At 41.2% G+C, this 12,519-nt stretch overlaps 1 pseudogene; it reads left to right on the top strand.

The window, feature by feature from the left end:
• LOC128699299 (palmitoyltransferase ZDHHC16-like) overlaps nucleotides 1–11,674 on the top strand; it is a 33,193-nt pseudogene extending 21,519 nt beyond the window's left edge.
• Nucleotides 11,675–12,519: the final 845 nt, after the last annotated feature.

Genomic DNA, 12,519 nt, shown 5'->3' with positions numbered 1-12,519 from the left:
TGGCCAGCTCGGAGACACGCACTCCACTTTCATACTTGGCAATGATCTCTTTCTTTATATCCATAGTAATTCTCACCCTTTTTGCTGTAGGGTTGGCACTAGAAGCTTTCTTGGGGCCCATGGTGACTTATTTTGCAGGTGCAATCACTAAAAACTCTGTGATAATATGAAATGTTCTGATTATATGTTTGGATGGGACCGCGGTGGCTGGCTGGCTTGTAAACACTAGCCACAAGTGGACGCGTCTCGAATGAAACGAATCGTGTTGGTCGAGTTTTTTAGCGCTAGTCGAGGCAAAATTTTTGCGTTAAAATGTATCGCTAGTTGGATTTAGCGTTAGATGATGCCATCATTGGTCGAGGGTCCACTGTATTATAATAAATCTATGTTGTACAGTAAAATTACATATGTTTTATTAGCGTTTATGTCATGCCATACTGTCAGAATATAAAGGATGTGCATTTAGCCGGACCTTTGTGTTGTTTTTATAATACATTTAACATTTTCACAGGTGCACATTTCTGCCTTGGTGGACTGGCCACTTGGCATGGAAGACTAATATCAAGAGGAGAGACCAGCATTGAAGCTGACATCAACCAAAGGGAGACTGAAAGATTAGCAAAAATCAACCAAGTTAGTTATTACAACTTTATTAAACCACCAATGGCTTTAAGTCAGTCAAGTTTGAATTTTTCAGTAGGTGACATGCAAACCAACTATCAAAATAAACCTTAGTTAAAATAAATGGTACAGATAAGAAGTAATAGCATAGGGAGTCACACATTAAGATTCACTACACATATTCAGTACTTAAAAATATTGTTAAAGCTGTTTTAGCCATTAAACTTTTAAAGATCACTACTACTTACCTTACTTTTCATTGCATACCCTTTAGTGTGCATTTATCTGCCAAGATCTTCCATATGTTATCTATGTATTTGGGCTACTAGCACTAAACTGTCACTAACCAAACATTAGACAGCAATAGTCAGCCTTCTGAACTACATCAATCAGCAATTTTAGACAATACATACCACTTTCAAATTTCTAAATGTAAACATCATTCACCCTTTACACTGTTCATCCTACATGCCAGTGCAAACTTTTTTCTTGAGCATTTTAACAAAACCTCTGGGCCTCTTAAAAGAAAATGTTACCTATGAAATTTAATTTTTAATTACATTGAATTTATGGGCTCAGAGCTGTTTCCTGCTTTGATTCATTTCTAAACTCAGTCCTAAGATATACTAATATTCTCCCTTTGGATTAGATCCCATAACAGTCAGCTAATACCCAGTAGGGCCCCACTTATATGGCAGGTTAGGTTCCAGGCTACCGCCAGAAAGTGGACATCACCGGAAAACAAAATGCCATTTTTTCCACTTATAAATGCATATAAATGCCAGATAACAAGTTTACACTAACATATATTAAGTTAGCAATAGAACAAGGCATTAAAAACAATGAAAAGTAAAATACACACACAGTACATTCATTACTTACCTTAAAATATTTGTAGTCTTAATGTAGGTTGAGAGGTGAGTAGTATTTATTGTAAGAAGTCAGGTATGGGGGGTATGGTAGCCAGCCAGGCCACCCCACCCCACCCGTACATAATATACTTCGACATTTAAAGCACCCCAGAGCGATAAAATGCATATACAGTATATTCATTACTTACCTTAAAATATTTGTAGTCTTAATGTAGGGTGAGAGGTGAGTAAATGAGGTAAAACGAATAAATGAGAGAGAGAGAGAACGAGTACATGAGAGAGGAGAGAGACGTAGAATTATGTAAACAAGCAGACGAATGCGTCTGGTTTTGGTTGTTAATTTTTTCCACTGTGGGTTGTATTTATCATGTTTATATGTTATGTAGCGTGTTCATTATAGAATTTTGACAAAAATATCGTAGATGGATTAATGAAAATGTTTATATTAATGTAATACAGGCATGGTAGTAGGTTGGTAGACAGCACCCACACAGGGAGGTATTACTGTCCTGCCAAGTGAGTGTAAAACAAGAGCCTGTAATTGTTTTACGTGATGGTAGGATTGCTGGTGTCCTATGTCTGTCTGATAAATATGCAAGGTTTCAGGTATGTCTTGCTACTTCTACTTACACTTAGGTCACACTACACATACATGTACAAGCATATATATACACACCCCGCTGGGTTTTCTTCTATTTTCTTACTAGTTCTTGTTCTTGTTTATTTCCTCTTACCTCCATGGGGAAGTGGAACAGAATTCTTCCTCCATAAGCCATGCATGTTGTAAGAGGCGACTAAAATGCCAGGAGCAAGGGGCTAGTAACCCCTTCTCCTGTATATATTACTAAATGTAAAAGGAGAAACTTTGGTTTTTCCTTTTGGGCCACCCCGCCTCGGTGGGATACGGCCGGTGTGTTGAAAGAAAGAAGAAAGAGGTTAACCATAGAATTGATGAAGGAAAAAAGGTGAGTGGTGCATTGAGGTATACGTGGAGACAAAAAACATTATCTATGGAGGCAAAGAAGGGAATGTATAAAAGTATAGTGATACCAACACTCTTATATGGGTGTGAAGCTTGGGTTGTAAATGCTGCAGCGAGGAGGTGGTTGGAGGCAGTGGAGATGTCCTGTCTAAGGGCAATGTGTGGTGTAAATATTATGCAGAGAATTCAGAGTGTGGAAATTAGGAGAAGTGTGGAGCTAATAAAAGTATTAGTCAGAGGGCTGAAGAGGGGTTGTTGAGGTGGTTTGGTCATTTAGAGAGAATGGATCAAAGTATAATGACATGGAGAGCTTATAAATCTGTAGGGGAAGGAAGGCAGGGTAGGGTTCATCCTCAAAAAGGTTGAAGGGAGAGGATAAAGGAGGTTTTGTGGGCAAGGGGCTTGGACTTCAAGCAAGCATGTGTGAGTGTTTTAGATAGGAGCGAATGGAGATGAATGTTGTTTGGGGCCTGACGAGCTGTTGGAGCGTGAGCAGGGTAATATTTAGTGAAGGGATTCAGGGACTTGTTAAAAAAAAATACATGTATGACATTTAACCCTTTCTGGGTCGGCAGGCCCTCTCCTAAACTTGTTCTCAGGGTCGGAGAAAAACTAATTATTTTTTCCTATGAAATTACAGAGAATCTTTTCCCAATCATAATGACACCAAAAGTATGAAATTTGATGGAAAACTTACGGAATTATGCTCTCACGAAGTTAGCAGTCTCGACAATGTTTACGCATTGGCGATTTTGCCCACTTTGAGCCCTATTATCTGTCAATTCCAATGTGCCAGTCGACAAAAATCATACCTATTTCGCTAGAACTCCATTTTGTCTATCGAATGAGTACAATAAACCACCCATTTACCAATTTCAACTAACCAATAACGTGGTCAGAAATTGGCAATGTTGCCAATTTCACACAAATTTCAAAAGATGCCAATTTCCAAATAGGGTCCAGAATAAACAAGACAAGACATTCCTGGCACTAAAATAACATTTCTTCTGTTGATTACTCACGTCCCCAGGCCTCTGCTACATTTCTTTTGCTTTCCACTTTGAGTTTCTATTCTCACAAATAGAAGATTTATGTTATGCAGACTACTGCATTCGTGTAGAAATGGTGTAGAAATGGTATAAATAATATCAGTGCGCTTGTCGTGTATTGGACGCATGGCATGATTTGTTTACCGTTGAACTTTGGCAAAAATCAAACATTTCTGCTAATTTGAGCATGACTTCAATGGACGAGTTTAATGCCAGTCAGGGCTGGTTCGAAAAGGACTGACATTCACTCTGTTATCAGGCATGTTAAGGAAGTGAGCTCTGATGTGAAGGCAGCTGAGGATTTTCTCAAAACTTTTGCAGAAGTGATAGCAGCTGAAAGATACATCCCTCAGCAAATCTTCAACTGTGACGAGACAGGGGTCTTCTGGAAGAAGATGACAAGGAGGACTCACATAACTGCAGAGGAGAAGAAGATGCAAAGCCACAAACCCATGAAGGATAGCTTTACCCTCACACTGTGCATCAATGCAAGTGGCGACTGCAAGATCAAGCTGCTGCTGGTATATCATTCAGAAAACCCCAGAGCCTTTAAGTCGCGAAACAGAATAACTTCAAGAGTGTATCAGTCTGTAGTGGAAGGAAGGCGGGGTAGGGGTCGGCCTAGGAAGGGGTGGAGGGAGGGGGTAAAGGAGGTTTTGTGTGCGAGGGGCTTGGACTTCCAGCAGGCATGCGTGAGCGTGTTTGATAGGAGTGAATGGAGACAAATGGTTTTTAATACTTGACGTGCTGTTGGAGTGTGAGGCCGGACTTGAGTCCTGGAGATGGGAAGTACAGTGCCTGCACTCTGAAGGAGGGGTGTTAATGTTGCAGTTTAAAAACTGTAGTGTAAAGCACCCTTCTGGCAAGACAGTGATGGAGTGAATGATGGTGAAAGTTTTTCTTTTTCGGGCCACCCTGCCTTGGTGGGAATCGGCCAGTGTGATAATAATAAAAAAAAAAGATTCTAAAAGAAAAATTGCAGGTTATGTGGAAGGCAAACTCGAAGGCATGGGTCACCAGGCAGTCCTTTGTGGAGTGGGCAAACCTGGTCTTTGGTTCTGCTGTTAAGATGTATATCCAGGAAAAATAACCTACCCCCTGGAAGGACCACTATAACATCATGATATGCCTCAAAATTATAAATATGGCCTGGCAGGGTGTTACAAGGAGGACCTTGACCTCTACATGGAAGAAGCTGTGGCCTGAGAGTGTGTCCAAAAGGGACTTCAAAGGATTCAAACCTGATGTGGCAGTGGTGGAGGAGATTGTGTCCCTCGGAAAGGTATTAGGCATGGAGGTGGATGGCGAAAATGTGAACAATTTCATCGAGGAGCACTCCGAGGAGCTGACAACAGAGGAGTTAGATGAACTGCATATGCATCAGCATCAGGAGGTTTTGCAGGACATTCATACTGCGGAGGCACCAGATGTGGAGGAGGATATCTCTACAAGTGAGATAAAGGAAAGTTGGGAATCTGGGAGAGATTTTCAGACTTTATTTAAAGGAAACACCCAGAGAAAGCTTTAACTGGTTATGTGTTGCAGCTGTTTAATGACACTTGCTAACTCATTTCCGAAAAATTCTGAACGAGAAGAAGAAACGAACCTCTTTAGACAGTTTTTTATTGAAACACCCTGTAGATGAAAGTGTGAAAAGCGTGGAGAAAAAGCCAAAAATCAGTGAACAGTGAAGTGAGAAAAAATAAAAAAAACAAATTGTAGCAGTTAAGTTCAATGATAAAGTGTAGCATTAAGAGTGTAGCATTAAGAGTGTAGCATTAAGAGTGTAGCATTAAGAGCGTAGCAATTAAGTTAAGTGATTAAGCAATAGAAAAAGGATGAAATGAAATGAACTCCTGACAGCATAGCCGCTCTGCCTATCATTCCCACCGTCAACCTTCGCCAGCATCTCTTCTCCAAGGTAAATAGTGTACATGCATCAGTTTATTTCTTTACATCATGTTTTCCTTACGAAACTAGAGATCTAATGCAGTTAGCCTCACAAACACTCCATTTTCTCTTATAATAACACCTCAGAAGGGGAAGCATGGGAAGATCTTTTCGCAGAGGGAGTGGGAATGTCCGCCTCCATTTCTCACATAATGACATACGTATTTTATTCATTACAGAGTATATATCAGGTTTCTATGTTATTTATATTATTTTTCATGTCATATTAGATGAATTGTGATAGATAAATAAGCTGCAGAGTTGATATTAGTACAGTGGACCCCCGGTTAACGATTTTAATCCGTGCAAGAGGGGTAATTGTTATGCGAAATAATCGTTATGTGAATGAATTTTCCCCATAAGAAATAATGGAAATAAAATTAATCCGTGCAAGACACCCAAAAGTATGAAAAAAAATTTTTTTTACCACATGAAATGTTAATTTTAATACACACAAACTGAAAAAGGCATGCACACTTACATGACACTTACTTTTATTGAAGATCTGGTGATGATTGATGGGATGGGAGGAGGGGAGAGTGTCGAACTTATTGTTTAGAAGGGGAATCCCCTTCCATTAGGACTTGAGGTAGCAAGTCCTTTTCCGGGGTTACTTCCCTTCTTCTTTTAATGCCACTAGGACCAGCTTGAGAGTCACTGGACCTCTGTCGCACAACAAATCTGTCCATAGAGCTCTGTACCTCCCGTTCCTTTACGATTTGTCTAAAATGGGCCACAACATTGTCATTGAAATAGTCACCAGCACGGCTTGCAACAGCTGTGTCAGGGTGATTTTCATCCATAAAGGTTTGCAGTTCAACCCACTGTGCACACATTTCCTTAATTTTTGAAGTAGGCACAATGGATTCCACAACTGGCATAGGCTTCTCAGGGTTAGCCCCAAACCCTTCAAAATCTTTCTTAATTTCCATACTAATTCTCACCCTTTTTACCACAGGGTTGGCACTAGAAGCTTTCTTGGGGCCCATGGTCACTTATTTTCCAGAAACAGCACCGAAAACACTAATAATACGAAATATTCCGAGTGTATGCTTGGATGTTACCGCGGAGGCTGGCTGGTAAACAATGGCACGGGCGGCACATGTGAGGCTGGCTGAGGGCGCACATTGGACGCGTCTCGGACGAAAATCGGTGAGCGGGTTTTTAATCGGTATGCGCGGCAAAAATTTTGCGATTAAAGTAAGCTGTATGCGGAATAATCGCTATGTGATGCCATCGTTATGCGGGGGTCCACTGTATTATATTGAAGTGTATTTTGTCCTGCCTCCTGAGCAGGAATTCTGCCGGAACAGATTAATGGCATTTCAATTAATTTAAATGAGGAAAACTGACTTGGCATACTAGCAGATCGGGATATGAGCAAGGTCACGGAATGGATTAAACTCTTAAGCCGAGGTTCCACTGTTCAAACTTCACTAACATCAGTGATTATACTATAAGCTGCTGGGTTATGAAGAACATGCAATTGAACAAGATAACAATGAGCAGCTTGATGTTTTTAAATGAGGGAACAAACTCTACATAAGAGCTTCTGAATGTGGATAAAGAAAAGGTGCCAACACACAAATGCAATCCTTGATGATGAACATAATTACTGAAATGATGACTACGCCTGATCTTCATAATCACGTCTTTATAGAATTAAGGTTGTATGAAGATTAAGAATTTGCCTAGTGATTTCCCAGGTAAAATGCAGTAAAATTTTAAGTGAATTAAGTCTGTTAAGACAAACAACTTTATGTAATTTTCATGACATCCTACAATAAAAGTGAAGGTTAAGAAATTAAACATTTTGGTAGAGCAGGTTATAGGAATCATGCAGGGACAGTACAAGATGGTGAATGACGGTGTGCCAAGTGATAATAATCATCTGGAGAGAGTACAAGATGGTGAGTGAGAGTGTGCTAAGTGATAATAATTACCTGGGGAAAGTACAAGATGGTGAATGACAGTGTGCCAAGTGATAATAATCATCTGGGGAGAGTACAAGATGGTGAGTGAGAGTGTGCTAAGTGATAATAATTACCTGGGGAAAGTACAAGATGGTGAATGACAGTGTGCCAAGTGATAATAATCATCTGGGGAGAGTACAAGATGGTAAATGACAGTGTACCAAGTGATTATCAATTTCATTTTGGATACTTAGAATTTGAAGACATGTGATGTAGCTTAGCCAGACATGTAGTATTTGAAGTCTGTGAGGACATGGACACTTACTGTTTGTTCAAGCACAAGCAATGACAAATTATTCACATATAGACAATCTTAAAGTTTCTGAGGTGGTACTGAGGTTAAATTATCAATAGCTAAAAACAACAGTGTTGTGCTAAGAACACACACTTGTGGAACACCTGCTTGAACAAAGTCTAGTAAAAAACTGTTACTGAACCAGACACTGTAGTGTTGATCTCTCATAAAGATGTTGATCAAAAGAATTGTCCTGGGAGGAGATGTGATATTACCATGCACTGTCATAGAAATATTACCATGCACTGTCATAGAAATATTACCATGCACTGTCATAGAAATATTACCATGCACTGTCATAGAAATATTACCATGCACTGTCATAGAAATACGTTTTTTCTAGTTTGAAAAAGACCACCACCACCAAAATTTAGCTAAGAGAAGAACAGCAACTGTGGGTCTCCAAGTGTAAGTTTATTCAGGTATACACAAATACAGTTACATAAATTATCATACATAGCAGCATATGTGTAGAGAACCTGGGATAACCCTAAAAAGTCAGACAGAGTGACTTATTTCCATTGGGGTCTTGTTGTTACCTTATTGATAATATTACATTAATATAAATATCAAATGTGGCAGGTAAGAAATTATATAAAAATGACACAAAAAACAAATTATATAAAATATTGAATAAAAGATGATAAAGACAGAATAAGTAGACCACAAGAATTATAACAATATAAATAATATCAAGAATACTAAATTAAAATAGATTTCACTCTGAAAATTAATTATCAATCTGTTGGAATACAATGAAAAATAGATGACAATGAATATATATCAGAAATTAATAATCATCTCTATGGAATGCAGTTATTGCCCTAATAACAGAGGTTGATAGGGACTTGTCCCTCCTTGTTGGGACAGCCAGACAGCCATTGCAAATGGCAGTAGGTTGTGCCAGGGGGACAACCTACTGCCATTTGCAGCTCATTCATTTCTACCTAGTTTATCTTGATATAAGCAAGTGTCCTAGCAAAAAATGCAACTTTTGTATTCTTTATATACAGGGTGGGGGTGGGTGCTTGTCCTGAAGTCTTTATGTGATTTGCATGATCCTCTCTATAGACAGTATTGTGTTATAAACTTGCAGTGTTGTTGTGTGCTTCTGCTTCAGTAACATAGTGTTTGAACCTGAGATTTCAGCTGCATTATCTCTACAAACCTCCCTACAGTATTGTGTTGCAAATCTGCAAAGTCATGTGGTTGTGATTTGTGTTGCAATAAACATATTTAATGGTTATCATTTTCTTATAATGCTGGTGGGTTATGTCACCCACACTATAAAGAACCTAAACAAGCTTCTTCAGAGGTTCTTTTTTGTGTGTGGTCTCTTAACATTTTTTTTTTCTTCCCAGGAACATTGTAGGGGCAGAGATCATCATAGATCATTGATGGACCTATGAACTGGAAAACAAAGTCTTCCTGAAAACCAACAATGATGAAAAGACAATAAAATGACCGCAGCAATCTTCACCTGATCACATGAAGGTCGCTGCCCCAACAAAAGTCAACTAGAGGAAAGAACTGTATGGTATGCATAGAAATGTGTCCCATTGAAGCATCTAACTTCAGGAATAATAGACCCTACTGCTTAACAATTTTGTTAAAACCAAGGATTACACTGACTATTAAAGTCTATATAGTTGTCTGGGGGATGATGGTTCTCTTGGAACATGCTGTGTTTTAGCATCATTGTATTAAATTGTAGATGCAGTTCTGAGCCCACTGCAAGAATGCAAACTTCTTCTCTTATGCCTCGTAAATCATATGAAAGTCCTTGTTCATGCCTTCCTTTTCCAGGGTCGCAGCAGATGTTTCTGTTTCCGTGCCTTTTTGTTTGTAAAAGGCACGGAAGTTACCAGGTATGTAGTATTGTAGATTTCTATCTTTGTAATATTTATCCATGAGACTCTTGTAGGATTTTAAAGCTTACCTGGTTGTTATAACTGGAGTTAGTGTGTAATATGTGGGATGAACTTGCATCCTATTTTGAATATCACTTGGAGATATTTAGGACATTTAAAGTAAATGTAAATGACTAGAAGTTATCTGTTGGCCATTTTAGTATAACTTTGTTGGGTCATGACATAGGTTGTGACAAGTAAATTTGCCAAAGTTTTTGTTATTCAAAATTATCCATATGCTCTTGATTACAAGTTCCTGCAAAGATTGTAGATTTGAAGAGGCTTTTAAGTGTGTTAAATGTCTCAAATGTGGTGCTGCTAGTAATTTGTTTTTTAGATTTTTAAAGGCTTTTGTTTCTTACAGGTTGATGAATATGATTTTGGAGTCTGGGGAGTCATAGCCAAGAAAAGGTAGCCAGAAGCAGTGAGTGGAAACCAGAGGCAGTGAGTGCAAACCTGAGGCAGAAAGTTTTAACTATAAAAGGAATCCTGTGGAAAGCTACCTGGTATGTAGTATTGTTTAATTGTTAAACTGAAGCAGATTGATGTCTTAGAAATATTTATGAAAGGTTACCTAGCGGTTATAATTGTAGTTGTTCATACGTGGGATGACCATGTGTCCTATGTTGAATATCTGTTGGATAGGTTTAGGACATTTAAAGTAAATGTAAGTGACTTCAAGTCATGTGTTGGCGATTTGAGTACCAGTTTGTTGGGTCTTGAAGGTAGTGAGAAAGTACCATGTAAATTTGCCAAAGTGTTTATTACTGACAAATAAAAAACACTGCCTATGTGTGTCCCTCCCTCCCCTCTGCCTGTGTGTATCCCACCCCCTCTCTGCCTGTGTGTCCCTCCCTCCCCTCTGCCTGTGTGTATCCCACCCCCTCTCTGCCTGTGTGTCCCTCCCTCCCCTCTGCCTGTGTGTATCCCACCCCCTCTCTGCCTGTGTGTCCCTCCCCCCTTCTTCGGTGCCTGCGTGTGTCCCTTCCCATTCTCTGCCTGTGGCTGGCCATCCTCCTCATATGCCTGTGGGTATCCCTCCCTTCTCTGCCTGTGTGTGTGTATGTCCCTCCCTCCCCCTCTCTGCCTGTGTGTGTGTATGTCCCTCCCTCCCCCTCTCTGCCTGTGTGTGTGTATGTCCCTCCCTCCCCCTCTCTGCCTGTGTGTGTGTGTATGTCCCTCCCTCCCCCTCTCTGCCTATGTGTGTGTCCCTCCCTCCCCCTCCCCCTTTCTGCCTGTGTGTGTGTGTGTGTCCCTCCCTCTCCCTCTCTGCCTGTGTGTGTGTCCCTCCTTCCTCCCCCCTCTGCCTGTGTGTGTGTATGTCCCTTCCTCCCCCTCTCTGCCTGTGTGTGTGTCCCTCCCTCCCCCTCTCTGCCTGTGTGTGTGTAAGTCCCTCCCTCCCCTTTCTGCCTGTGTGTATGTCCCTCCCTCCCCCTCTCTGCCTGTGTGTGTGTGTATGTCCCTCCCTCCACCTCTCTGCCTGTGTGTATGTCCCTCCCTCCCCCGCTCTGCTTGTGTGTATGTCCCTCCCGCCCCCTCTCTGCTTGTGTGTATGTCCCTCCCTCCCCCTCTCTGCTTGTGTGTATGTCCCTCCCTCCCCCTCTCTGCCTGTGTGTGTGTCCCTCCCTCTGCCCCCTCTGCCTCTGTGTGTCCCTCCCTCCCCCCTTTATTTTCTTTGTTTAACACACCAGCCATCTCTCATCAAGGTAGTGGAGACTCACCACAACAAAAAGGAAGCACATTCACCATCATTCATTCTGTGATGACACCACAGTTCAGATGAACCTACCAACAACAACATCCTCACCAGAAGTGTGATGACACCACAGTTCAGATCAACCTGCCAACAACAACATCCTCGCCAGAAGTGTGATGACACCACAGTTCAGATCAACCTTCCAACAACAACATCCTTACCAGAAGTGTGATGACACCACAGTTCAGATCAACCTGCCAACAACAACATCCTCGCCAGAAGTGTGATGACACCACAGTTCAGATCAACCTGCCAACAACAACATCCTCGCCAGAAGTGTGATGACACCACAGTTCAGATCAACCTGCCAACAACAACATCCTCGCCAGAAGTGTGATGACACCACAGTTCAGATCAACCTGCCAACAACAACATCCTCGCCAGAAGTGTGATGACACCACAGTTCAGATCAACCTACCAACAACAACATCCTCGCCAGAAGTGTGATGACACCACAGTTCAGATCAACCTGCCAACAACAACATCCTCGCCAGAAGTGTGATGACACCACAGTTCAGATCAACCTGCCAACAACAACATCCTCGCCAGAAGTGTGATGACACCACAGTTCAGATCAACCTGCCAACAACAACATCCTCGCCAGAAGTGTGATGACACCACAGTTCAGATCAACCTGCCAACAACAACATCCTCGCCAGAAGTGTGATGACACCACAGTTCAGATCAACCTGCCAACAACAACATCCTCGCCAGAAGTGTGATGACACCACAGTTCAGATCAACCTACCAACAACAACATCCTCGCCAGAAGTGTGATGACACCACAGTTCAGATCAACCTGCCAACAACAACATCCTCGCCAGAAGTGTGATGACACCACAGTTCAGATCAACCTGCCAACAACAACATCCTCGCCAGAAGTGTGATGACACCACAGTTCAGATCAACCTACCAACAACAACATCCTCGCCAGAAGTGTGATGACACCACAGTTCAGATCAACCTGCCAACAACAACATCCTCGCCAGAAGTGTGATGACACCACAGTTCAGATCAACCTACCAACAACAACATCCTCGCCAGAAGTGTGATGACACCACAGTTCAGATCAACCTGCCAACAACAACATCCTCGCCAGAAGTGTGATGAC

This window comes from Cherax quadricarinatus, unplaced genomic scaffold (assembly GCF_038502225.1).
Source record: "Cherax quadricarinatus isolate ZL_2023a unplaced genomic scaffold, ASM3850222v1 Contig982, whole genome shotgun sequence".
Taxonomy (NCBI): Eukaryota; Metazoa; Arthropoda; class Malacostraca; order Decapoda; family Parastacidae; genus Cherax; species Cherax quadricarinatus.
The sequence above is the reverse complement of the archived record's forward strand: the minus strand, read 5'-3'. Positions and strand labels throughout refer to the sequence as shown.